Here is a 27,677-nt window from a genome sequence, read left to right on the forward strand (position 1 = left end):
GGTAGAGGAGGCTGATGTTATATAGAAAGAGGAGGGGGGTAGAGGAGGCTGATGTTATATAGAAAGAGGAGGGGCTGAGGAGGCTGATGTTATATAGAAAGAGGAGGGGGGTAGAGGAGGCTGATGTTATATAGAAAGAGGAGGGGGGTAGAGGAGGCTGATGTTATATAGAAAGAGGAGGGGCTGAGGAGGCTGATGTTATATAGAAAGAGGAGGGGGGTAGAGGAGGCTGATGTTATATAGAAAGAGGAGGGGTTGAGGAGGCTGATGTTATATAGAAAGAGGCGAGACTGAGGAGGCTGATGTTATATAGAAAGAGGCGAGACTGAGGAGGCTGATGTTATATAGAAAGAGGAGGGGGGTAGAGGAGGCTATAGTCACGGGGCTCTGGTCCGTAGCGCCTCCATGGAGCTCTGCCAGGAAGCAGGGTGCAGCCATCCTCCCCTCAACCCTCAGCCCTCAACCCTCAGCCCTCAGCCCTCAACCCTCAGCCCCAGCCTCTGACTCAACCAAACACAGTCATTTCTCAAATGAATTGAGTGGTTCTCTTTTCCTACGACAGCTGCAAACCATGGAAACATTAATGGAGAGACCACAGCCATCTTTCATAGAAAGAATGTTATCCGTGATTATGTTAAACTGCGGAATGTGTGCGTGTGTGTGTGTTTGTGTATGTGTGTGTATTTGTGTGGGTGGGGCTCAAGTGGCCACAATGAATAAGTCAACAAATGTTGCTTTTCTGGTTTCTAAAGTGTAAGGTGTGTAAACTGAACAGCAGTACTCTCCTTCTCCCCTATTCTCCACTGCTTTTCATGCATGGGTGAGGCAGGTAGCCTCGTGGTTAGAGTGTTGGGCTAGTAACTGAAAGGTTGCTGGATCAAATCCCTGAGCTGACAAGGTAAAAATATGTTGTTTTGCCCCTGAACAAGGCAATTAACCCACTGTTCCCCAGTAGGCTGTCATTGTAAATAAGAATTTGTTCTTAACGGACTTGCCTAGATAAATAAAGGTAAAAAAATGCTTGTGTGACTGGTTCCTGAACTTCCTATCCCTAGCCCCAGAGGGTGCTGCTGCTCCAGGACTGCCCCATCCTATCCTACATGATTCCATCACATTTTCCCTCCCTCTCTCATGCCATTCAATCTGGGTGTGGCTGGAACAGGGCTGGATTTAGGCTTGGCTGCATTGGTCTGGACAAGATTTAGGTCTAGTTTAGACCGGCTGAGATGCCTTACTCTTGAGACGTGTGTGCATAGCAGTTTTGAGTTAAAGAACCCCCCAGGAGGAAGTTGCTTCCACTATTTCGATGTAATTTCCTGTCCTAGAGGAAATGCACATTTAGGATCCACCTCTGATGAATGACAAAGGCTATGTGGGAATTTCCACTTGGAGTAGATAAACATCAACAAATAGGGCACTGACAGCTGTCAGTGTAGCTAGCTAGCATGCTAACCTTATCTAGCTGTGATTCAGAGGGGTTGGGTTAAATGCGGAAGACACATTTCAGTTGAATGCATTCAGTTGTACAACTGACTAGGTATCTCCCTTTCCCTTTCCCTTTAGCTAGCGACCTATATTGCTAACCTAATCCAGCTAGCTAATGTTATCTGTTGTTGCTGTTTTTTACTACACCGTATTCAAAAGATTAGCCGGCTGGTTCTGGAGACGGATTGATTTAAGGAAAACTTTGCCACAGATGGAAACCACAGGCCTATCTTAGACTTCGCCATTTACTGTTATCTCAAAAGTTTTGGCGTCTTCCATAAATTGCAAACGCAAATCTGGCATAGAAATAGTTAGAAAGAATAAGATGAAGCTCCGGTAATATGGATAACTATTGAAAGCTGATATGCATTTTTCTACATTGTAATGGACACGGTGCAATCTTTGGTAGGTAGGCTGCTGGCAGGCTTCGGCTGTGGCACAGCAAAGCCAACTCAGCCCATGCTCATGGTTCTCACAGTGGAAGGGAAATAATAGACTAGAATGACTTTGCTCATGATCATACACACCGCAAATGTCATGTAAGTATTCACCTCATTATTTCTGTACGATGTTAAAAGAAAGTCACACAAGTCACCTTGCTCATGGTTGTGAATTCTAAGTTATTGTCTTATTGGCTAATGCAAGAACGCCGCAGTGGAAGTCAAAACAGAATGTTCTGACAGTGTTTTGTTTATGGGTTCGTAAATAAGGTGAAGAAGTTCCTTAAATGTTCTTGTGTGGGTTCCTTTTCATTAACCAGGACAGACACTTGTGGTTTCTAGCTAACGTTACACCAATCAAAGCAGTGGAGTGTGTAGTGAAGCACTATTGGGCATAACCATTCATCATGGGGTGAGGGTGGGTGGGGTTTATAAAATGCTATCATGTCATGCAATTATACCATTTATAAAAGGGTCAGATATACTGAACAAAATATAAACGTAACATGTAAAGTGTTGGTCCCATGTTTCATGAGCTGAAATAAAAGATCCCAGAAATGTTCCATTACCACAAAAATCTGACAGTGCATTCAGAAAATATTCAGACCCCTTGACTTTTTCATCAACCTACACACAAAATCTGAAATATCACATTTACGTACAATACCAGTCAAGTTTGGACACACCTACTCATTCAAGGGGTTTTCCCTTTTATTTTTACTATTTTCTACATTGTAGAATTATAGTGAAGATATCAAAGCTATGAAATAGCACATATGGAATCATGTAGTAACCAAAATAAGTCTTAAACAAATAAAAAATATATTTGGGATTTTGGATTCTTCAAAGTAGACACCCTTTTCCTTGATGACAACTTTGTACACTCTTGGCATTCTCTCAACCAGCTTCACCTAGATTACTTTTACAACAGTCTTGAAGGAGTTCCCAAATATGCTGAGCACTTGTTGACTGCTTTTCCTTCACTCTGCGGTCCAACTCATTCCAAACCATCTCAATTGGGTTGAGGTCGGGTAATTGTGGACGCCAAGTCATCCATCACTCTCCTTCTTGGTCAAATATCCCTTACACAGCCTGGAGGTGTGTTGGGTTATTGTCCTGATGAAAAACAAATGATAGTCAAACTAAGCTCAAACCAGATGGGATGGCTGTGGTAGCCATGCTGGTTAAGTGTGCCTTGAATTCTAAGTAAATCACAGACAGTGTCACCAGCAAAGCACCCCATCACACCTCCTCCTCCATGCTTCACAGTGGTAACCACACATGCGGAGATCATTCGTTCACCTACTCTGCGTCTCACAAAGACACAGCATTTGGAATCAAAAATCTCAAATTTGGACTCATCAGACCAAAGGGCAGATTTCCACCGGTCTAATGGCCATTGCTCGTGTTTCTTGGCCCAAGCAAGTCTCTTTTTCTTATTGGTGTACTTTAGTAGTGGTTTCTTTGCAGCAATTTGACCATGAAGGCCTGATTCACGCAGTTTCTCTGAACAATTGATGTTGAGATGTGTCTGATACTTGAACTCTAATGAACATATCCTCTGTAGCAGAGGTAACTCTGGGTCTTCCTTTCCTGTGGTGGTCCTAATGAGAGATAGTTTCATCATAGCGCTTAATGGTTTTTGGAACTGCACTTGAAGAAACATTTGACTAAGTTCTTGAAATGTTCCGCATTGACTGACCTTCATGTCTTAAAGTAATGATGGACTGTTGTTTTCTCTTTGAAATAAAATATATTTTGATTTGTTTAACACTTTTTGGTTACTACATCATTCCATGTGTGTTATTTCATAGTTTTGATGTCTTCACTAGTATTCTGCAATGTAGAAAATAGTAAAAATAAAGAAAAACCCTTGAATGAGTAGGTGTCCAAACTTTTGACTGGTACTGTAAGTTTTCGGACCATTTACTCAGTACTTTGTTGAAGCACCTTTGGCAGCGATTACAGCCTCGAGTGTTCTTGTGTATGACACTACAAGCTTGCCAAACCTGTATTTGGGGAGTTTCTCCCATTCCTCTCTGCAGATCCTCTCAAGCTCTGTCAGGTTGGATGGGGAGTGTTGCTGCACAGCTATTTTCAGGTCTCTCCAGAGATGTTCGATCTGGTTCAAGTCTGAGCTCTGGCTGGGCCACTTAAGGACATTCAGAGACTTGTCCCGAAGCCACTCCTGAGTTGTCTTTGCTGTGTGCTTAGGGTCGTTGTCCTGTTGGAAGGTGAACCTTCCGCCCAGTCTGAGGTCCTGAGCGCTCTGGAGCAGCTTTTCATCAAGGATCTCTCTGTACTTTGCTCCATTCATCTTTGCCTCGATTCTGACTAGTCTCCCTGTCCCTGCCGTTGAAAAACATATCCACAGCATGATGCTGCCACCACCATGCTTCACCGTAGGGATTGTACCAGGTTTCCTCCAGACGTGGTGCTTTGCATTCAGGCCAAAGTGTTCAATCTTGGTTTCATCAGACCAGAGAATCCTGTTTCTCATGGTCTGAGAGTCTTTAGGTACCTTTTGGTAAGCTCCAAGCGGGCTGTCATGTGCCTTTTATTGAGGAGGCCACTCTACCTGCAGAGATGGTTAACCTTCTGGAAGCATCTCCCATCTCCACAGAGGAACTCTAGAGCTCTGTCAGAGTGACCATTAGGTTCTTGGTCACCTCCCTGACCAAGGCCCTTCTCCCCCAATGGCTCTGTTTATTCAGTCGGCCAGCTCTAGAAAGAGTCTTGGTGGTTCCAAATGTATTCCATTTAAGAATGATGGAGGCCACTGTGTTCTTGGGGACCTTCAATGCTATACGTTTTTTTTGGTACCCTTCTCCAGATCTGTGCCTCGACATAATCCTGTCTCGAAGCTCTACAGACAATTCCTTCGACCTCGGCTTGGTTTTTGGTCTGACATGCACTGTCAACATTTGGACCTTATATAGACAGATGTGTGCCTTTCCAAATCATGTCCAATCAATTGACTTTACCACAGGTGGAGTCCAATGAAGTTGTAGAAACATTTCAAGGATGATCAATGGAAACAGGATGCACCTGAGCTCAATTTCGAGTCTCATAGCAAAGGGTCTGAATACTGAATATTTAATACATTTTAGAATAAGACTGTAACATAACCTAATGTGGAAAAAGTCAAGGGGTCTGAATACTTTCCAGGGCACTGTATTTCTCTCAAGTTTTGTGCACAAATTTGTTCACATCCCTGTTAGTGAGCATTTCTCCTTTGCCAAGATAATTCATCCACCTAACAGGTGTGGCATATCAAGAAGCTGATTTAACAGCATGATCATTACACAGGTGCACCTTGTGCTGAGGACAATAAAAGGCCACTCTATCATGTGCAGTTTTGTCACACAACACAATGCCACAGATGTCTCACGTTTTGAGGGAGTGTGCAGTTGGTATGCTGACTGCAGGATTGTCCACCAGAGCTGTTGCTAGAGAATTTGAAGTGTTAATTTCTCTACATAAGCCAATTCCAATGTTGTTTAAGGAAATTTGGATCCAGCCTCACAACCGCAGACCACATGTAACCACGCCAGCCCAGGACCTCCACATCTGGCTTCTTCACCTGCGGATCCTGAGACCAGCCACCCAGACAGCTGATGAAACTGTGGGTTTGCACAACCAAAGAATTTCTGCACAAACTGTCAGAGACCGTCTCAGGGAAGCTCATCTGTATGCTTGTCCTCACCAGGGTCTTGACCTGACTGTAGTTTGGTGTCATAATCGACTTCAGTGGGCGAATAATCATCTTGGATGGCCACTGGCATGCTGGAGAAGTGTCCCAGTGTACTCTTCAACTGTACTGGGCAGATGGCAGACAGCATTTAGGAAGTTGTGTGGGCGAGAGGTTTGCTGTGTGCCCCATGGTGGCGGTGTGGTTATGGTATGGGCAGGCATAAGCTACGGACAACAAACACAATTTCATTTTATATATAGCAATTTCACATCACAAAAATACTGTGACGAGATCCTGTGTCACCCATTGAGCATGTTTGGGGTGCTCTGGATCGACGTGTACGACAGCATGTTCCCGCCAATATCCAGCAACTTCGCACAGCCATTGAAGAGGCCATTGAAGAGGAGTGGACAACATTCCACAGGAAAGCTATACGAAGGAGATGTGTCGTGCTGCATGAGGCAAATGGTGGTCACACCAGATACTGACTGTTTTCTTTTATCCATGCCCCTACCTTTTTTTTAAGGTATCTGTGACCAACAGATGTATATCTGTATTCCCAGTTATGTGAAACCCATAGTTTAGGGTCTAATTAATTAATTTCAATTGACCCATTTCCTTATATGAACTGTAAATCGGTAAAATATTGCATTTATATTTCTGTTCAGCGTAGAACATAATAGGAATCTTAGCTAATGTTCTGGGAATCTTCCCGGTTTGCTGTTATACATTCACATTAAATTGACTGATTTCCGTATATGAACTGTAACTCAGTAAATCTTTGAAATTGATGCATGTTGCGTTTATATTTATGTTCAGTATATACAGTATATATATTTTATTTTTATTTTTTTTACAGGCTAACTAAAAAATAAGTGAAGATGTACAAATATATTCAATGGATTATGATAATTTTCTGTAAAAAAAAGAAAGAAAATGTACACCCCCTATTTTAATTTGCTCCATGGATCAGACAGCCAAGTGGACACGAGGCTGTTTAGCTCATTTCAGTCACGAAGAGGAAGAACCTTGCAGCTGTTTCTGATTAATAAACAACGCCATTCTGGTGTGTGGTAACATTCAAATTAAACCCAGCCTTGAAATGAAATGTAGGCTGAAAATAATTAGTATGTCATATCATAGGAAAACACACTGCATTCACACAGAGGTGCAGTTTGGATTTGTCACGTCAAGCCCAAATATATCATACTTTGACTTAATCAATGACTTACTTACTTAAATTGTTGTGCAACATCATGGGTAAGCTCTGGCCATCTTCTTTCATCTCGAAAAAGGGGATTTCTACTGGTGTGGGCATTTTAATAGTTCCTTGGGTTTTGGTGAAACACTGTTGCAGTGCATATGATTTTGTGTGTTTCACAGTCATTGAGACTATAGGCTGGTTTTGTGCAGTCCTACTGCAAAGCCAAATCATTGGACATTAATATTCAGATCAGGCATCGTGCTGCAGCCAGAAAGGCGGGCATACATGCATGCGTATGCGTAGTCTGTCCCAATTACTTAAATACGAACCTGTATTTATATACCTTGTTTTTCTTATGATTCATCGGATTAGGTCACTTAACATTGTATTAGATCACGTTACAATTAGAGTGAGTTGTAGAGGGGTCTTTCCACAAAAAAGGTGCCCTTTGATATTTTAAGTAGAAATGATGCACCAATATTGTATTTTAAAAGCCTGTTATATTTAATGAAGTGCACTTTAACATAGACCAAATGGAGAATTCAATAAATTAATAAAGGCTTGCTAAAGTGACAAAATGCATAAATTTGTCATGTCCCTCCATCAACCCTGTGTCACTTCTAAGAAGATTTCAACCCACTTAATCTCATAATGTGTCCAAGATTCAACATCATTTCAAAGACCTAGTTTATTTTGCTGCTTTGACAAAGTCATTTCTGAAGATTGCTATTTATATTAATGTGATTAGTGTTGTATTTACATCTGTCCCTCATTTTAAGGTAAATCCTGTCATGCAAACAATTGACCCATTTAAAATAATGTACATTCCACCAAGTTAAATGATTCACAGCAGGTGTCGTCGTTTGGGTCTTTTGAACAGCATGGTCTATTTCTAATTGTTTTATCGATCTTTGACTGAGGTGGTTGAGCTCAACAAGTCAACTCTGTTTGCTCAATTCATCTTAGGAAAACTTGAATTTGATTGAACATTCATTATGCCTAGAACAATTGTATAATTCCTCATTTCAAGTACTGTCACGTTCCTGACCTATTTATGTTAGTTTTTGTGTGTTAGTTGGTCAGGACGTGAGGTTGGGTGGGCATTCTATGTTATCTGTTTCTATGTTGGTTTTGGTTTGCCTGGTATGGCTCTTGATTAGAGGCAGGTGGTTTGCGTTTGCCTCTAATAAAGAGTCATATTTAGGTAGGGCATTCTCACTGTTTGTTTGTGGGTGATTGTCTCCTGTGTCCGTATGTTATGTTCGTACCACATAGGACTGTAGCGTTTGTTTGTTTCGTTTTCGTTTCGATGTCGTCTGTTACCTGTACGTAAGTTTATGTTTAGTTATGTAAGTTTATGTTCAGGTCTCGTCAACGTCGTTTTGTTATTTTGTAGTTTTGCAAGTGTTTGTTTCGTTTCGTGTTGCCATCTTTATCGTTGTGTTAATAAAGATGGCTTATTTCCCAAAGCCTGCGTTTTGGTCTGAGGATCCTTCTCTCCTCACCTCATCTGAGGATGAGGAGAGCGTCACCCGTTACAAGTACACCATGTTGTCCCGCGCTCTTCACCAGTTGAGGAGTCTTCACCTAAAACCTCACCCCTTTTATCGTCAACCCTGTTTTAGAGGTAACTTTATCAGTATAATATTACACTATATGTGAGTGTATTTCTGCAAGGGATACTTAAACAGTGAGAAAATGTTGGATTTATCTTAAACATTCTTTTAAATAATAGTTATTAAGTTACATAAGTGTCCGTAACAGGGTTGACTGACAGTGTGGTAAAAGTGCAGATAAAATGCTCTTAGTTTATAGGATTTTAAAGCCTGAGATGGGAAAAAGTGTTTTTCCGTATGCTAAACATATCCTACAGCAAATTAATGTTGAAAGAATAGATATTTTAAAGTTAATTTCTTAGTAGTTTGCATGTCCAAAAGGCACCCATTTCGTAGAACGACCCAGAGATTGAGATTTTTCCACTCATGATAAAAATATGTCAAGTGTTCATAACAGAGGAGATGTTATTGTTTCTGTTGCAGTGGTTACGCTGGTTACGTCGGTCCTACATCAGCCTCAGGGCTCAGTGCCAGAGAGGGATCCATCCCATCCATCTAAACACACACACTTCAAATTTCTCCTAACGTCCCACTGGTCTCCTAACGTCCCTTTCTTGTGTCCTATTCAAAGAGATAATTCAAACCTTTCTTTGAAACAGCTGTTTCTCTAGATCCTACAGACTTGACTATTTGGTTGCATACTTTTCTAAGAAGGCTTCTGATCTCAGAGAGAAAAGAGAGGATGAGGCACATTGAGACCCTGGTCCAGCAAGGTTAAGTTCCTCTCACTCTTGTCAGTAGCGTCTAGTGAGTCCGTGTTACATTGACCTTATGCCCCTGAGTTAATAACCTCATAATCGTATTCAGTAGTAAAGTAAACCACCTTCCATCTCACTGCAGAGTCAAATAGGGGAGAGAGGGAGAGGGGAGAAACAGAGGGACGGAGGAAGGGAGGACTAGTGGAGAGTGGAAGGGAAAGAGAGTGGAGAGAGATGGTTCATTTAGCTGGGCCAGGTGCCAGCTCCTCCTAGCCATAGGACCTGGATCTCTCAGCTTTCAGCAGGGTGCACAGCTCTAGCCCCCCGGCGGAAAAATAAATTCACAAATAGTGTGTGTGTGTGTGTGTGTGTGTGTGCAAAGGCCACAACACAGAACACTCTCCAGGGATTCTTCCCTCCTCATTCTCCATCTCTCCATTCCAGTGGTTCCTCTAATCTCTCCTCCATCCCTCCTTTACTCATTCTCCCTCCCTTCATCCCTCTAGCTGTTCCTCCATCATCTCAGCCTCCCTCTCTCTGTATTTGGCTGGCAGTTAGCTTGATGTAGCCCATGACTATCCAGTGACACACAGGAGAAGACAGGGGGAGACAGTGTTCCTTACCTGGCAGCCTGGCTCCTATGTCTGTCTCTGTCATGGTTTGAATGTTCTTAAGCCCCAAGAAATGATCAAAAATACAAAATGCCAACAACAAATAAACTCAAATTGCTAAACAGCATCAATGAATACATTTTTATTCATTTGATATTCAAACAAACAAATATGTGGACTGAGAATTTGTCCTTAGTCATGATGGCAGGACTCCAGAGCAACTCCAGAGGGGGAGGCAGCTGGCCAGCTGTAGGGAGAGGAGCCTCATTACCTGGGGTTTGGTCGGAGCTGTATCCCCTTGTCCTGCGGCCTCTTCTTTCATTAAACCCTCAACAAGAATCACCACTGACCACACTGTTCTGCTTGACACCTTAGGAAAATGAGCCTGGTCAGTGAGTGCAGGTATATGTTTGCTATGCCAAAAACTGGGCTGGTGAAAGAGGCAGGGGCTGAGAGACAGATTGAGAGAGAAACAGAGAGAGGGACAGAAAGAGTGAGTTTAAAAAAGAGAGAGATAGTGAGTGAGAGAGAGAAAGAGAGAGAGAGAAAGTTCTAGACGGTATGTAACAGGGCTGTTGTGGGAGCTGATGGCTCTGTGTTAAATAGGTGAGATGTTCAGACAGACAGGGCTCCCGCTAGCTCATAATGAGGGGGAACCATCGCCAATGGAAACACATTCATGTAGAAGAGCTTTATCATGACAGAGGCAGATTTAACCACTTCTGACATGGACTCTGTTGATGATCAGAGCAAGGGTTCAAATAACCAAGCTCTCTGTAACCTTGGAGATAGGCAGATAGAACACACTTGTTGATATGACAATGAAAATAGGAGTTTGCTCAAGCAAAGACAGACTGGCAGGCACAAAGCCTAGCCTAAGTCTTCTGATCTTGTGTCTCCATCCGCGCAAACCTGTAGAATCAGTATGGAAATTCCCTCAGTATATGCTGTACTGTTTGTTTTGTTTCTAGTTTGATGCTGCCTACCACTGCTGGGCTCAGATTGGGCCTCTATAATCAGGATCCATTGGCTTGTGATTGGGGCAAATTCTTGTGAAAGCCGTGAAAGCGGTCAGCGGTTGTTGAGCTGAGTGTGCAGTATGTTTGTGTGTTGTGTGGTGGAGTTTGGGTTTTTATGCAGACAGACAGACAGACAGACATAGATGGAGATGCCTCCTCTCCTCCTCTGGAATCCTCTGGTGTGAGTCTCTTTCACTAGGATGGATACTGCACACACACACACACACACACACACACACACACACACACACACACACACACACACACACACACACACACACACACACACACACACACACACACACACACACACACACACTATAGCAACCAGAGCGTTTCTCTGTTTGTTTGGAAGGACGAGAGACGGAGAGGCCGCAGCGTTTGGTTGTCTAGGCATGACCGGAGTGGCGGGGTCTTGTTGTCAGCGCTGAGTGTGTATCACAGGAGGCTGCTGAGGGGAGGGTGGCTCATAATAATGTCCGGAACGGAGCGAATGAAATGGCATCAAACACATTGAAAACATGTTTTTGATGTATTTGATACAATTCCACTCGTTCCGCTCCAGCCATTACCACGAGCCCGTCCTCAACAATTAAGGTGCCACCAACCTCCTGTGGTGTGTATGAGATATACAGTATGAACGGTATGTTTCTTTGTGTAAATGCTGACAGTAATTACAGCAGAACAGCCCACAGAGCAGGCCGGGGCTGGCTGGTCAACATGTTATTATAACGTCTAATATATAACCAAACATTAACCATGTCTGAAGCCGGCTGCTGCTGCTAGGCAAATAGATCTACATTGGACCTGACCTATCACACACAGGCAGATTGGAACAGTACATATTTATGACAGTGCTGGTGATTGTGTGAAACCCATTTCATGTACAGTAAATTCTTAGCGAGGATTTATAATGATATTTTATGACAGAATTGCACCACAAAACAACACAACTGGCTTTGATGTCATATAGCACTGCATATGTGTGTGTTTGTACTTCCCTGTGTGTCTCCATGTGTGCGTTTAAGAAGCCCCAGAGATGGGCATAGGGCATCTCTTCCCAGTGAGCTGATATCCTCTCCTCTGCTTACCATAGTATTTATTTTCAGATGCATTCCTATTTAGACCTGCTTTCTACTTCACGTGGGAACACAAGTCACCGTGTCAGAGTTTCCACTGGGAAGGATAAGGGAGCAGGCCCTGACAGAGAAAGGTTGTGGTACTTTGTGAACATTTTTAGTTTCTCTTCACCCAAGACACCTAAAATGAATTATTATAAACAAATAAACAATGGTACTTTTATAGAGACTGAGCTGCTGACTAAAAGGACGACTTGCCCTAAAATGATTATGATAGTTTGTAATTTACAATAAGATCATCTTTCAGTTTCATGTTGAGTCAGAGCTTTCCACTACGAGGCCCTATTGTAGGCTAGTAATCAGGAGAGCAGGGGAGAGTGGTTAGCTAGGACGACACAGACCAGAGAGAGACCTATAAAACAAACATTTACCATGCCCCACTGGCTACTTCTTGGCCAACCCCCTAACTTTACAGTACAGTAACCCATTAAAACACACTGAATAACAGAGGAGGCTGGTGGGATGAGCAATAGGAGGAGAAGCTTATTGTAAGGACTGGAATTAAATAATGGAACAAAGGTACACATTTGGTTTCCATATGTTTGATGTGTTTGATTCCGTTCCATTTATTCCATTCCAGCCATTACAACGAGCCTGTCCACCTATAGCTTCTTCCACCAGCCTCCTCTGCTGGATAAACACACACACACACACAAAAACACATGTGAAAGTTTGAGAATTGCAGGCCCATAAAATGGACTCAGGGACAGTAAAACTCACCTTGAATGAAACTGCAGGTGATAATGATACACAGTAGTGTAGTGGTATGTGGCACACATGGCCATTAACCCTAGGAAGTAACCCATCTTTACCCAAACAGAGAGTCTTGGCTGGCGTACATACAGCAGGATACAGGTATTCACTAGGAGGAGATAGGGGAAAAGCATAGAGAATGATAGAGGCCTCTAGTGGCCATTTTAGCATGGGTAGAGCCATGGAGCACTTCCACCATGCTTCTAACATTTTAAAGTAGTCAAAGTAGTCAAAGTAGTGAGGAATCCTATGGGTTGTAGTCTCAATGGTGCTGCCCATGCTGTCACAGTCACTATAATGGCACAGATAGAAAGATGAGTCCTCTATCTATCTCTGTGGGGTAGAGCTGTAGTTTGTGCCGGTGGCTGGACTTAAGGGCCAACAGAAGGGGGAGCTACTTTGCGCTGCTACTGTAATGAGAGAGGACAGGCATAAAGAGAGGGGGAGAGTGACAGTCAGACATACAGAGGAGGGAGGGAGACATTACTCGATGTCCCTATGGGAAACATACAGAAAATACATTTAAATAACAGTTGCTGTTTTTACTCAAATGCTGCCTACATTTGTCAGCTTGACCTTGAGCTAAAGTTGGAGTATACGCCTACAGGCTTGGAAATGACAAAACACCCTTTCTTTCTCGCCTAGTCAACAGCAGGGGCTTCACATAGTGTGTTTCCCTAACCTCAACCCAGTTAGATCAGTGTCTGTGGTATAGCTGTCCATATGGGTAATGTGCAGTGTAGTGTTATAGAACAGATCAGTGAGTAGAGTGCCAGGCTGCCCTGCGGTAATACCACCACCACCATGGACACCTGCTCTGTGCTGTGTGTCACCACTGCTGGCTGAATGTCACACTGACTGGACCATCTGTCACAGACAGCCCTGTTGTCATAGAGCTAAACGCTGATCAACTCTGTGGGGGAAAGTGTGTGTGTGGTATGTGTGTGTGTCGTGCATACATGCCATGCATGACATAGAAAGAGGTGATCACTGTGCACAGTCTAGTTTGTACTGGATTGAGGAACCAGAATATTCTGGTTCCCAAAGCTCTACAGTGCAAAGACTAGCTGCTCATTCTAATAAACAATCTTATGCTGGACTGTCTCTCTGTCTCCCTGGACTGGTCTTGCCTGATTACAGAACAAACTGGAATCTTAGTATTTCCAGTAACACACACACACAATAACAATCACTTAATATATGGCGCAGGGGACTCATGCTGCATGGAGAATCTGGGAAGCTTAACAGAAATATGCTTTGGTTATATACTACTGGTTTGCTGGGCTGCTGGGTTTAGGAGGGACAGAACAAGAAATGTGTGTGTGTGTGTCTGTGTGTGCGTGCGTGTGTTTGTGTGTGTGTGAACATGAATTTATGCACACTATCTAATACACACATACTTGATCATATAGTGTACATGGTTAGTGCAGACAAAGTATAGAGAGCATAAGGTGTCTCTCCTTAGTTAACATCAGTGTCAGCTTCCCTACGTGTTGCTACAAGCGGACATGCCCTCACATTTCAACTCAAACAAGCTATTTCATCCTTATCAGATCTACGTTTATCATAAGAAATTCCTCTGGCAAACTGTATCTTTCTAAAGCCATTTCAGTGTGTATAAGTTATCACATTGCATTACTATCTAACTGGCCATCTATAACAACTCCATGTTCAGATTATTTATGTTGACATACCATACGCTTTGTGCGGTGTTTTGTGTTGTCACACCGACCACTGTGTGCGGTGTTTAGTGTTGTCATACCGACTGCTGTGTGCAGTGTTTAGTGTTGTCATACCGACTGCTGTGTGCAGTGTTTAGTGTTGTCATACCGACTGCTGTGTGCGGTGTTTTGTGTTGTCATACCGACTGCTGTGTGCGGTGTTTAGTGTTGTCATACCGACTGCTGTGTGCAGTGTTTAGTGTTGTCATACCGACTGCTGTGTGCAGTGTTTAGTGTTGTCATACCGACTGCTGTGTGCGGTGTTTAGTGTTGTCATACCGACTGCTGTGTGCGGTGTTTAGTGTTGTCATACCGACTGCTGTGTGCAGTGTTTAGTGTTGTCATACCGACTGCTGTGTGCGGTGTTTTGTGTTGTCATACCGAACCGCTGTGTGCAGTGTTTTGTGTTGTCATACCGAACCGCTGTGTGCAGTGTTTAGTGTTGTCATACAGACTGCTGTGTGCGGTGTTTAGTGTTGTCATACCGACCACTGTGTGCGATGTTTAGTGTTGTGATACCGACTGCTGTGTGCGATGTTTAGTGTTGTGATACCGACTGCTGTGTGCAGTGTTTAGTGTTGTGATACCGACCGCTGTGTGCAGTGTTTAGTGTTGTGATACCGACTGCTGTGTGCGATGTTTAGTGTTGTGATACCGACTGCTGTGTGCGGTGTTTAGTGTTGTGATACCGACCGCTGTGTGCGATGTTTAGGGTTGTGATACCGACTGCTGTGTGCGATGTTTAGTGTTGCGATACCGACTGCTGTGTGCAGTGTTTAGTGTTGTGATACCGACCGCTGTGTGCGATGTTTAGGGTTGTGATACCGACTGCTGTGTGCGGTGTTTAGTGTTGTCATACCGACCACTGTGTGCAGTATTTCATTTTGTCATAACGACCACTGTGTGCGGTGTTTAGTGTTGTCATACCGACCGCTGTGTGTTGTGCTCCAAGCAGCTGTTATCACACATTTTCTCCCTGCTCTCTTTCTTTATTTCTCTCTCACCCTCTATCTTTATTTTTGCTCTCTCTCTCTCTCTCTGTCTCTGTCTCTCTCCTTCCCTCTCCGCTTCTCTCTCCCTCACCCTCAGGTCAAATCCCTCTCTTTGTTTCAAGTTAGCTTTGGCTTGTACCTTCAAAAGCCTCATGTATTATTGTTGACCGACCCCAGAGAAATAATACCTAGAAAACACAAACAACAGCCAGCCATTTATTTACTCTCCCTGAAAACCTTTATTCATAGTTTACAGAACAATGTGTTGACATTTCATGAAATGAGTACGCTAGCGGCAGGCTAACTGATGATGGTAATTAGGTGTTTGGTTAATTGGGGTTCTGTGATAAACTCCCAATCACAGGAGTCAATGGCATGTGAAGCACTCAGGGCCAAACATGAATGCCTACACACACACACACACACACACACACACCACACACACACACACAGACACAGACACATACACACACACACACACACACACACACACACACACACACACACACACACACAAACCACACCACACACGGATGTTCAAACAGGGCGCCTGGGGATGCAATGATCTTTGACCTCTCAGAGTTCAATTAATAACTGAGAACATGATCCCAAATTATCCTGTGAAAGAATGAGGACATGAGAAACACAGGGCTTTATTAGAACAGCTTCTACACAAAGATGACTGGGTGAAAGAATGAGGACATGAGAAACACAGGGCTTTATTAGAACAGCTTCTACACAGAGATGACTGGGTGAAAGAATGCCCTAAATACAAATCAAATTAAACTTATTTTTATTTATCTACCCCGGAGGCCCCAGAGAATTATAAAGCAGCCTGGTTATAATAGATTCCACCCTGGTGCCACAACAGTTTTCACATTCATTTGTTTTTAAAATGAAAAAATAAAATATAATGAAATCGGAATACATATTTTCACTTAACACATTTTCAATATGCTATATAATATACTATACCGATCTTTAGTTGTTACACAGTAGTAGTCACCATAGGAGTATGTAACTAGTCTCTATGGCACTATTCATGTATCTTTGTGGTCCTAGCACCGTGTGGTGCTGTAATTTACTGAGGTATTCCTGTTTGTATGGTTGTGTCTGTTCCTCAGTCCTTCCAGGTTGCCCTACTCAAAAATGATTAGTGATTTTTCCAATAGAATCCTATAAGATTCTCACAATCTTATAGGATTTTGTGTCACCGTTATCAGAATCCTATTGAATCCTATTGGACTACCTTTTTCTTATTGGAAATCAAAAGTAATCCTATTGAATCCTATACGTTTTTGATAAGTCTTGTAGGATTTTGTCACCCCAATCAGAATCCTATTAGAACAGTTTTTCTTAGTTGAACCCATTAAATTATAGTTTGTTGTCATTAGTTCCAGTACAATACAACAGTATTAATTACAAAATGTTTGTTGATCAGATAAACATCTATATTAATTGATGTTTTGTTCACCTGTAAGAACGCCTGTACATTTTTAAGTTGAATTCTATTGGATATTCATGTTGAAAGTACCATTTATATTCCTAAAATATACTGTACGTTGAAAATGATGCTGTTGCTGCTTCCTGTTGACAATAACTTTGATTAATAGCCCAATGTCAAAACATTGTTTAGAAGTGTCAAAATCAATAAACAGTGATATATTGAAAACCTAAACATAAAATGTACTACCTACCATACATGTGCCACAATAGTATTCATATATACAGTATATCATTTTTTTAAGGAGCATCTTATAAACTGCATGTGCACCAAAAACCATGTTGTTTTGACAAGTGGCAATGAATCACTCATTGGTTAGGGGAAAATTAGGTAATATCCATGTTAACATGGACTAGTATTACTATAGAACATTGGTTATGTAAGTATTATTATTATGATTCAGACGGGATTAGTTTTACCAAACTGCCTCTCTATATATTATTTTCCTTCATGCAAAATTGCCCGTTATGACGGAAGCCTGGAGGCTCTTCTAGGCGTGAAGATATTTCACATGTCTAGGGATAGCCTAATATTGGCCTAATGGCCTTCAGTTCGGAGAAAGTCTAAAGAATAATGCATATCAGTAAGAACCATGAACTGTAACCTACTGTATGCAGACATTTAATTACCTGACATATTTGGCAATTTATCAATTCGTTGGCACAAAATCCTCCACTTGATCTATTGAAAGAGAAGTATGGCACTAGTTGATATGTGACAGATCATTCATCTGTAGGCTAGGAGGTCCATAGCACTTCATTTGAAGCACCCATTTGTTCTTACCCAAACTGGCTGCAGTGCCTGTTAAGCTGTTATATCCCTCAAACACAGGGATGATGATCGCACGGGATAAGTAGTCGGGTTGCACGTCCTGTTCAAACTAACCTTACAAAATAAAACACACGGAATCACTGGTGAGAGGACAACTTGTAGAAGACTACATTTTGGATTGTTGCATTTTGTTTCAAGTGGCCCTGGTCAAATTATCCTAATCGATTAGTGATTTCTCCAATAGAATCCTATAGGATTCTCACATTTTGTGTCACCTCTATCAGAATCCTTTTGAAATCCTATTGGAGAACTTTGTTCCTGTTGGATTTTGTTTTTTAAGTAGTAATATTCTTGCAGTCCTATAGGATTTTGTGTCACCTGTATCAGAATCCTATTGGACTACTTTTTTCCTATTGGAAATGATTATTATTATTTGTTTTTTAACCAATACAAAACACACAAACAAATTACAACATACAGACGCATACAAACATTCACAACATCACCCCTGCCCAGACCCTTTTAGATGTTTAATGTAATATAACCGGTTAATGTAATAACTTACCCGATAACATAATAAAATGCTGAATGGTGAGTACTGTACTGTATTGCATACAGTATGGGACTGATTGACCCTCAAACATCCATAAACTTAACAGCAGTAATATGACTGTGCATGTCACATTTCAATGTGTGCTTGTGAGTCTGTTTTTGTGTATGAGTACATGTGCGTAGTTTTGTGTGTGTGGAGGGTGGTATGTGCATTAAAATTAGGGAAACAATACATAAAAACATTGATCTTCGTATGTTATTACATGATCGTTTGAATTTATTACGTTATTCATTTTAAAAAGTTGTTGCTCACCTGATAACGTAATAACTTATTCATGTTATTCACAATAACGTAATAACCTAGTAATGGTATTCATGATAACGTAATACCTTATTCATGATAACGTAATACCTTATTCATGTTATTCACAATAACGTAATAACCTAGTAATGTTATTCATGATAACGTAATACCTTATTCATGTTATTCACAATAACGTAATAACCTAGTAATGTTATTCATGATAACGTAATACCTTATTCATGTTATTCATGATAACGTAATATTCATGTTCAAATTCATATTCATGTTCAAATTCCCAGAGACTATAACATCAACTTTCACTGCTACGCTAATGATACCCAAGTATTAACACCAAGCCGGACATCATCTCAAACCTAGCAAAACTTGGCAGCTGCCTAGATGACATAAGGGCATGGATGAAAGATAACTTCTTCCAGCTGAAAAGCAGCAAGACTGAAGCTATGCTTATTGGGAGACCCAAGCAGATCACCAGTGCTGGAAACATCTGCCTTACAATTGACGGTCATACCGTCCATCTGTCCTCTGTCATCTCCAACCTGGGAGTCAAGTTTGATCCTTCTCTGTCCTTTGATGGCAAATATAAAATACATCTGCAAAACATCATTTTTCCCGTTGAGAAATATTGCCCAGCTCAAACCATCGCTCTCCCAGCAAGATGCAGACAAACTCGTCCACGCTTTCATCTTCTTCCGGATCGGCTACGGCAACTCTCTGTTCGGGGCCTTTCAGCTAAATCACTTCTGAGGCTACACCTTCTCCAGAATAGTGCTGCCAGAGTCCTGACCAGGACCAAGAAGTCCTGTGGTCCCGTGTGGCTCAGTTGGTAGAGCATGGCGCTTGCAACGCCAGGGTTGTGGGTTCATTCCCCACGGGGGGACCAGGATGAATATGTATAAACTTTCCAATTTGTAAGTCGCTCTGGATAAGAGCGTCTGCTAAATGACTTAAAATGTAAAATGTAAGTCAGCTACCCACATCACCCCCGGACACCACTGGCTACCGGTCAACTATAGGATTGACTTTAAAAATATCCTTCTAATGTTGATAGCCTTGAATGGGTTCAGTCCTTTCTTCAGCGACCTAATTTCTATCAAAGAGCCACCTCGCACTCTCCACTCCAGCAACTCATGACTACTTTAAGTCCCCAAGAGGTGTCTCCATACTATGGGGGAGGAGGCCTTCTGCTCCCTTGCCCCTCACCTATGGAATTCTCTTCCTGACCATCTGAAAGTTACTCTATCAATCAGAACGGGCCTTAAAACACATGTCTTCAGACTTTCTTATAGTCCTCCCTCTGGAAAGTCATTTTAGCACATAGCCTACTATTGCTATTTCCTGCCTTGATTCTAAATGTATTTTTTATTGTATTTTTTGTATTTTCAATGTGTGCTTGTGAGTGTGTGTTTGTGTGTGAGTACATGTGCATAGGTTTGTGTGTGTGCTTGCAATTGGTGGAGGGTGGTATGTGCATCAAAATTAGGGAAATAATATAAGGCTGAAGTCATGTGTAAACTGCTGACCTAGACACTTGCTTGTAATCAGAGGACAAACAAATATGCACAAATAAGCTAGCGAACGTCCTTGGCTGCTATGATAGCCAGTTAATGTTAGTTAGGTAACATTAGCCAATGTAAGAATGTAACGTTAGCTAACGCGTATGAAAAGTTAATGCAGCACAATATATCATACTTTCTTACAAAAAACATAGCTAACGTACGTAGCTAGCTAACATATTGCTCACGTTTACTACCAAACTGGCTAGATAGGTAGCCAATGTTACCCCAATAAGACTATACCACAACTCAATGTTGATAATATATCATAGCTACATTGTTCTACAAATCATAGCTAGCTAGCTAAATAGGTTCAAATCAGGATCAAAGCCAACGCCAAACTTTGGGAAACTGTCACACTGTTAGCAAGCTACCTTACAATGCATGCAATGGGCATTGCAAAACTTGTTAGGTAGGTTACTCCATAGACTAAGCTATGGTAAGACAAGGTAGCCTTATAGAATCACCCCAAAAATGTATTTTGTTAGGAAGAGAGAAAATAGATAGCCATGTGATTTTTTTCTTCATGACTACAAATTATGACATTCTATTTTTTAGCTGATATGGCAATGAATACACAAGCAGCATATCAAACTGGATTGTTTTAGGTTACACCTGCAAGTATAACAATATTTGCCAGGGCATATTTGTTTTATTATAAATTATAAATGTATTATTTCACATGGAGATTGCGCAACCAGGGCTGGCAAAACCCTAGACTATTGTTATTCTAACTTCCGCAACGCATATAAGGTCCTCCCCCACCCTCCTTTCGGAAAAGCTGACCACGACTCCATTTTGTTGCTTCCAGCCTATAGACAGAAACTAAAACAGGAAGCTCCCGCGCTCAGGTCTGTTTAACGCTGATCCGACCAATCGGATTCCACGCTTCAAGATTGCTTCGATCACGTGGACTGGGATATGTTCCGCATTGCGGCAAACAACAACATTGATGAATACGCTGATTCGGTGAGCGGGTTTATTAGCAAGTGCATCGGCGATGTCGTACCCACAGCGTCTATTAAAACATTCCCAAACCAGAAACCATGGATTGATGGCAGCAGTCACGCAAAACTGAAAGCACGAACCACTGCTTTTAATCGGGGCAAGGTGACCGGAAACATGACCGAATACAAACAGTGTAGCTATTCCCTCCGCAAAGGGAATCAAACAAGCTAAGCGTCAGTATAGAGACAAAGTAGAGTCGCAATTCAACGGCGCAGACACGTGAGGTATGTGGCAGGGTCTACAGTCAATCACGGACTATAAAAAGAAAACCAGAAAAGAAGACCAGGATGTCTTGCTCCCAGACAGACTAAACAACTTCTTTGCTCGCTTTGAGGACAACACAGTACCACTGACACGGCCCGCTACCAAAACTTGCGGGCTCTCCTTCACTGCAGCCGACGTGAGCAAAACATTTAAACGTGTCAACCCTTGCAAGGCTGCAGGCCCAGACGGCATCCCCAGCCGTGTCCTCAGAGCATGCCCAGACCAGCTGGCTGGTGTGTTTATAGACATATTCAATCAATCCTTATCCCAGTCTGCTGTCCCCACATGCTTCAAGAGGGCCACCATTGTTCCTGTTCCCAAGAAAGCTAAGGTAACTGAGCTAAAGGACTACCGCCCGAAGCACTCACTTCCGTCATCATGAAGTGTTTCGAGAGACTAGTCAAAGACCATATCACCTCCATCCTACCTGACACCCTAGACCCATTCCAATTTGCTTACCGCCCCAACAGGTCCACAGACGACGCAATCGCAATCACACTGCACACTGCCCTAACCCATCTGGACAAGAGGAATACCTATGTGAGAATGCTGTTCATCGACTACAGCTCAGCATTTAACACCATAGTACCCTCCAAACTCGTCATTAAGCTCGAGACCCTGGGTCTCGACCCCGCCCTGTGCAACTGGGTCCTGAACTTCCTGACGGGCCGACCCCAGGTGGTGAGGGTAGGTAACAACATCTCCACCCCGCTGATCCTCAACACTGGGGCCCCACAAGGGTGCGTTCTGAGCCCTCTCCTGTACTCCCTGTTCACCCACAACTGCGTGGCCATGCACCCCTCCAACTCAATCGTCAAGTTTGCAGACGACACTACAGTGGTAGGCTTGATTACCAACAACGACGAGACGGGCTACAGGGAGGAGGTGAGGGCCCTCGGAGTGTGGTGTCAGGAAAATAACCTCACACTCAACGTCAACAAAACAAAGGAGATGATCGTGGACTTCAGGAAACAGCAGAGGGAGCACCCCCCTATCCACATCGACGGCACAGTAGTGGAGAGGGTAGAAAGTTTTAAGTTCCTCGGCGTACACATCACGGACAAACTGAAAAGGTCCAACCACACAGACAGCGTGGTGAAGAAGGCGCAGCAGCGCGACGTCAACAAAACAAAGGAGGAGGAGGAGGCTCAGGAGGCTGAAGAAATTCGGTTTGTCACCAAAAACACTCACAAACTTTTACAGATTCACAATCAAGAGCATCCTGTCGGGCTGTGTCACCGCCTGGTACGGCAACTGCTCCGCCCACAACCGTAAGGCTCTCCAGAGGGTAGTGAGGTCTGCACATCACATCACCGGGGGCAACTACCTGCCCTCCAGGACACATACACCACCCGATGTCACAGGAAGGCCAAGAAGATCATCAAGGACAACAACCACCTGAGCCACTGCCTGTTCACCCCGCTATCATCCAGAAGGCAAGGTCAGTCAGGTGCATCAAAGCAGGGACCGAGAGTCTAAAAAACAGCTTCTATCTCAAGGCCTCTGTTAAACAGCCATCACTAACATTGAGTGGCTGCTGCCAACATACTGACTCAACTCCAGCCATTGGAAAAATGTATGTAATAAATGTGTCACTAGCCACTTTAAACAATGCCACTTCATATAATGTTTACATACCCTACATTACTCATCTCATATATCTATATACTGTACTCTATACCATCCACTGCATCTTGCCTATGCCGTTCTATACCATCACTCATTCATATATTTTTTAATGTACATATTCTTATTCATTCCTTTACACTTGTGTGTATAAGGTAGTTGTTGTGAAGTTGTTAGGTTAGATTACACGTTGGATATTTCTGCATTGTCGGAACTAGAAGCACAAGCATTTCGCTACACTCGCATTAACATCTGCTAATCATGTGTATGTGACAAATAAAATTAGATTTGATTGAAGCTAAAAAGGCTAGCTAGCTTGCTATGTTTTTAGCCAGGCTGCCAGCTAGCTACTGGCTGACTAGTACTCGCAAGGTAAGGTGACTCTACTACTAGCAAGGTAAGGCTACTCTTCCTTGCTTACACAAAATGAAAAGACAAAAATAAAAATTTTTGGTTTCTCTCCCGTGTGAATGGGAGTGGGACCGGCGAGGATATCATGTTACCAAAAGGTGTCTGCTATTCCAAAAATCCCACATGCACGCACACACGTAGATCAACGGAGTGAAGCTTGTCATAACCTTAACAGATTAAGAGCTAGGCCTGTCTTTTAATGGCGGTGAGTAGCGTGTATGTTTGTTTGAGTGATTGTTTCCAAGCCCAGCCAATCTGGCCTGGAGAGTACTGGGCACCCTCAGTGAGAGCGGAGACTGACCTATCTGATCAGTGGAATATCAATGCAGCTCAAGATAGGACGGCTGTGTGTACCCACTCACAACACACAACACTACCAGCCATTAATACAACAGGTGCAGAGATAGAAGGAGAGAGATAGAGACAGAGGGAAAAATAGAGGGAACAGAGAGAGAGCACAAAGAGAGAAAGAGAGCAGAGAGGGCCGGGCATAGACAAACTAGCATGCTGGACTCACATATGAAGCTTGTCTTGAGTTATATACAGTTGAAGTCGGAAGTTTAATACACTTAAGTTGGAGTCATTAAAACTGTTTTTTCAACCAGTCCACAAAATTCTTGTTAAAACTTCTTAGGGCTGCAATCCCGTTAACGGAATCGATATGACAACAACCAGTGAAAGTGCAGGGCGCCAAATTCAAACAACAGAAATCTCATAATTAAAATTCCTCAAGTATACAAGTATTTCACACCATTTTAAAGATACACTTCTTGTTAATCCCACCACAGTGTCCGATTTCAAAAACGCTTTACAGCGAAAGCACCACAAACGATTATGTTAGGTCACCGCAAAATCACAGAAAAACACAGCCATTTTTCCAGCCAAAGACAGGAGTCACAAAAAGCAGAAATAGAGATCAAATGAATCACTAACCTTTGATGATCTTCATCAGATGACACTCATAGGACTTCATGTTACACAATACATGTATGTTTTGTTCGCTAAAGTTCATATTTATATAAAAAAAATCTCAGTTTACATTGGTGCGTTATGTTCAGTAGTTCCAAAACCATCTGGTGATTTTGCAGAGAGCCACATCAATTTCCAGAAATACTCATAATAAACGTTGATCAAAGATCAAGTGTTATACATGGAATTTTAGATACACTTCTCCTTAATGCAACCGCTGTGTCAGATTTTAAAAAAGCTTTACGGAACAAGCAAACCATGCAATAATCTGAGGTCGGCACTCAGAGCCTAATCAAGACAAAAATATATCCACCATATTGTGCATTCAACAAAAGTCAGAAATAACATTATAAATATTCACTTACCTTTGATGATCTTCATCAGAATGCACTCCAAGGAATCCCAGTTTCACAATAAATGTTTGATTTGTTCGGTAATGTCCATCATTTATGTCCAAATAGATACTTTTGTTAGCGCGTTTGGTAAACAAATCCAAAGTCACGAAGTGCGTTTACTAAAAGCAGACGAAATGTCAAAAAGTTCAGTAACAGTCAGTAGAAACATGTCAAACGATGTATTGAATCAATCTTTAGGATGTTTTTAACATAAATCTTCAATAATGTTCCAACCGGAGAATTCCTTTGTCTTCAGAAATGCGGGTAGAACAGAGCTCGCGCTCACATGACATTACTCATTCCCCTCTCATGCGGCCCTCCTTCACAGTAGAACCATCAGACAAGGTTCTAAAGACTGTTGACATCTAGTGGAAGCCTTAGGAAGTGCAAAATGAACCATATCCCACTGTGTATTCGATAGGTGATGAGTTGAAAACCTACAAACCTCAGATTTCCCACTTCCTGGTTGGATTTTGTCTCAGGTTTTTGCCTGCCATATGAATTATGTTATACTCACAGACATCATTCAAACAGTTTTAGAAACTTCAGGGTGTTTTCTATCCAATACTAATAATAATATGCATATATTAGCAACTGGTACTGGGGAGCAGGCAGTTTACTCTGGGCACCTCTGGGCACCTTTTCATCCAAGCTACTCAATACTGCCCCTGCAGCCATAAGAAGTTTAACAAACTATAGTTTTGGCAAGTCGGTTAGGACATCTACTTTGTGCATGACACAACAAATTTTTCCAATAATTGTTTACAGACAGATTATTTCACTTATAACTCACCCGTATCACAATTCCAGTGGGTCAGAAGTTTACATACACTAAGTTGACTGTGCCTTTAAACAGCTTGGAAAATTCCAGAAAATTAGGTCATGGCTTTAGAAGCTTCTGATAGGCTAATTGACGTAATTTGAGTCAATTGGAGGTGTACCTGTAGATGAATTTCAAGGGCTACCTTCACACTCAGTGCCTATTTGCTTGACATCATGAGAAAATCAAAAGAAATCAGCCAAGACCTCAGAAAAAAAATTGTAGACCTCTACAAGTCTGGTTCATCCTTGGGAGCAATTTCCAAACGCCTGAAGGTACCACATTCATCTGTACAAACAATTGTACGCAAGTATAAACACCATGGGGCCACGCAGCCGTCATACCGCTCAGGAAGGAGACGCGTTCTGTCTCCTAGTGATGAATGTACTTTGGTGTGAATATTGCAAATCAATCCCAGAACAACAGCAAAGGACCTTGTGAAGATGCTGGAGGAAACAGGTACAGTATATCCACTTTAAAATGAGTTCCATATCGCCATAACCTGATAGGCCGCTCAGCAAGGATGAAGCCACTACTCCAAACCTGCCATAAAAAAAGCCAGACTGCGGTTTGCAACTGCACATGGGGACAAAGATCATACTTTTTAGAAAAATGTCCTCTGGTCTGATGAAACAAAAATTGAACTGTTTGGCCATAATGACCATCGTTATATTTGAAGGAAAAAGGGGGAGGCTTGCAAGCCGAAGAACACCATCCCAACCGTGAAGCACGTGGGTGGCAGCATCTTGTTGTGGGGGTGCTTTGCTGCAAGAGGGACTGCTGCACTTCACAAAATAGATGGCATCATGAGGCAGGAAAATTTTGTGGAAATGTTGGAGCAACATCTCAAGACATCAGTCAGGAAGTTATAGCTTGGTCGCAAATGGGTCTTCCAAATGGACAATGACCCCAAGCATACTTCCAAAGTTGTGGCAAAATGGCTTAAGGACAACAAAGTCAAGGTATTGGAATGGCCATCACAAGCCCTGACCTCAATCCCATGGAACATGTGTGGGCAGAACTGAAAAAGCGTGTGTGAGCAAGGAGGCCTACAAACCTGACTCAGTTACACCAGCTCTGTCAGGAGGAATGGGCAAAAATTCACCCAACTTATTTTGGGAATCTTGTGATAGGCTACCCGAAACGTTTGACCCAAGTTATACAATTTAAAGGCAATGCTACCAAATACTCATTGAGTGTATGTTAACTTCTGACCCACTGGGAATGTGATGAAAGAAATAAAAGCTGAAAGAAATAATTCTCTCTACTATAATTCTGACATTTCACATTCTTAAAATAAAGGGGTGATCCTAACTGACCTAAGACAGGGAATTTTTACAAGGATTAAATGTCAGGAGTTGTGAAAAACTGAGTTTAAATGTATTTGGCTAAGGTGTATGTAAACTTCCGACTTCAACGGTAGGTTTCTAGGGGTATACTCAACTTTACATTCTTGGAGTGATTGATAGTCATTACATCATTACTTTTCACAGAATGCTCTCTATATATTTAATGGCCATGAAATATTGTATTTATCTCTCTCCTCCCAAATGTATAGGAGTTTTCAATTCGTATCAGCTGTATGTTGCTCTGTGTTTATGTGTTACACATGTTTCTCTTTGCCCTCTTTCTTGTACTGCTGACAACAGGGTATGTTGTTTTGGCTCCTGACAATTCTATTGTAGAGTAGATTCAATCTTGGATACTCTATACCAGGGCTATTCAACTCTTACCCTACGATGTCCGGAGCCTTCTGGTTTTCTGTTCTACCTGATAATTAATTGGACCCACCCTAAATCAGTCCCTGCTTAGAGGGGAACAATGAAAAAACGCAGTGGAACTGGCTTCAAGGGCAAGAGTTGAGTTTGAGGGCTCTGGTAAAGGAAGCAGTAAGTACAGTATTGACTGTCTCAATAAAGGACAATTTTTTTGTCTGGCAACATGACACCTATTATCTGGAGGTGATGGAAAAGGAACAAGATTACACCACAGGGTCCTCACACACACACACACACACACACACACACACACACACACACACACACACACACACACACACACACACACACACACACACACACACACACACACACACACACACACACAC

At 42.3% G+C, this 27,677-nt stretch overlaps 1 protein-coding gene across 4 annotated transcripts in view; it reads left to right on the forward strand.

The window, feature by feature from the left end:
* sash1a (SAM and SH3 domain containing 1a) overlaps window positions 1–27,677 on the forward strand; it is a 303,260-nt gene that overhangs the window by 176,408 nt on the left and 99,175 nt on the right. The window lies entirely within an intron of this gene.

The sequence above is a fragment of the Salvelinus fontinalis genome, chromosome 27 (assembly GCF_029448725.1).
Source record: "Salvelinus fontinalis isolate EN_2023a chromosome 27, ASM2944872v1, whole genome shotgun sequence".
Lineage (NCBI taxonomy): Eukaryota > Metazoa > Chordata > Actinopteri > Salmoniformes > Salmonidae > Salvelinus > Salvelinus fontinalis.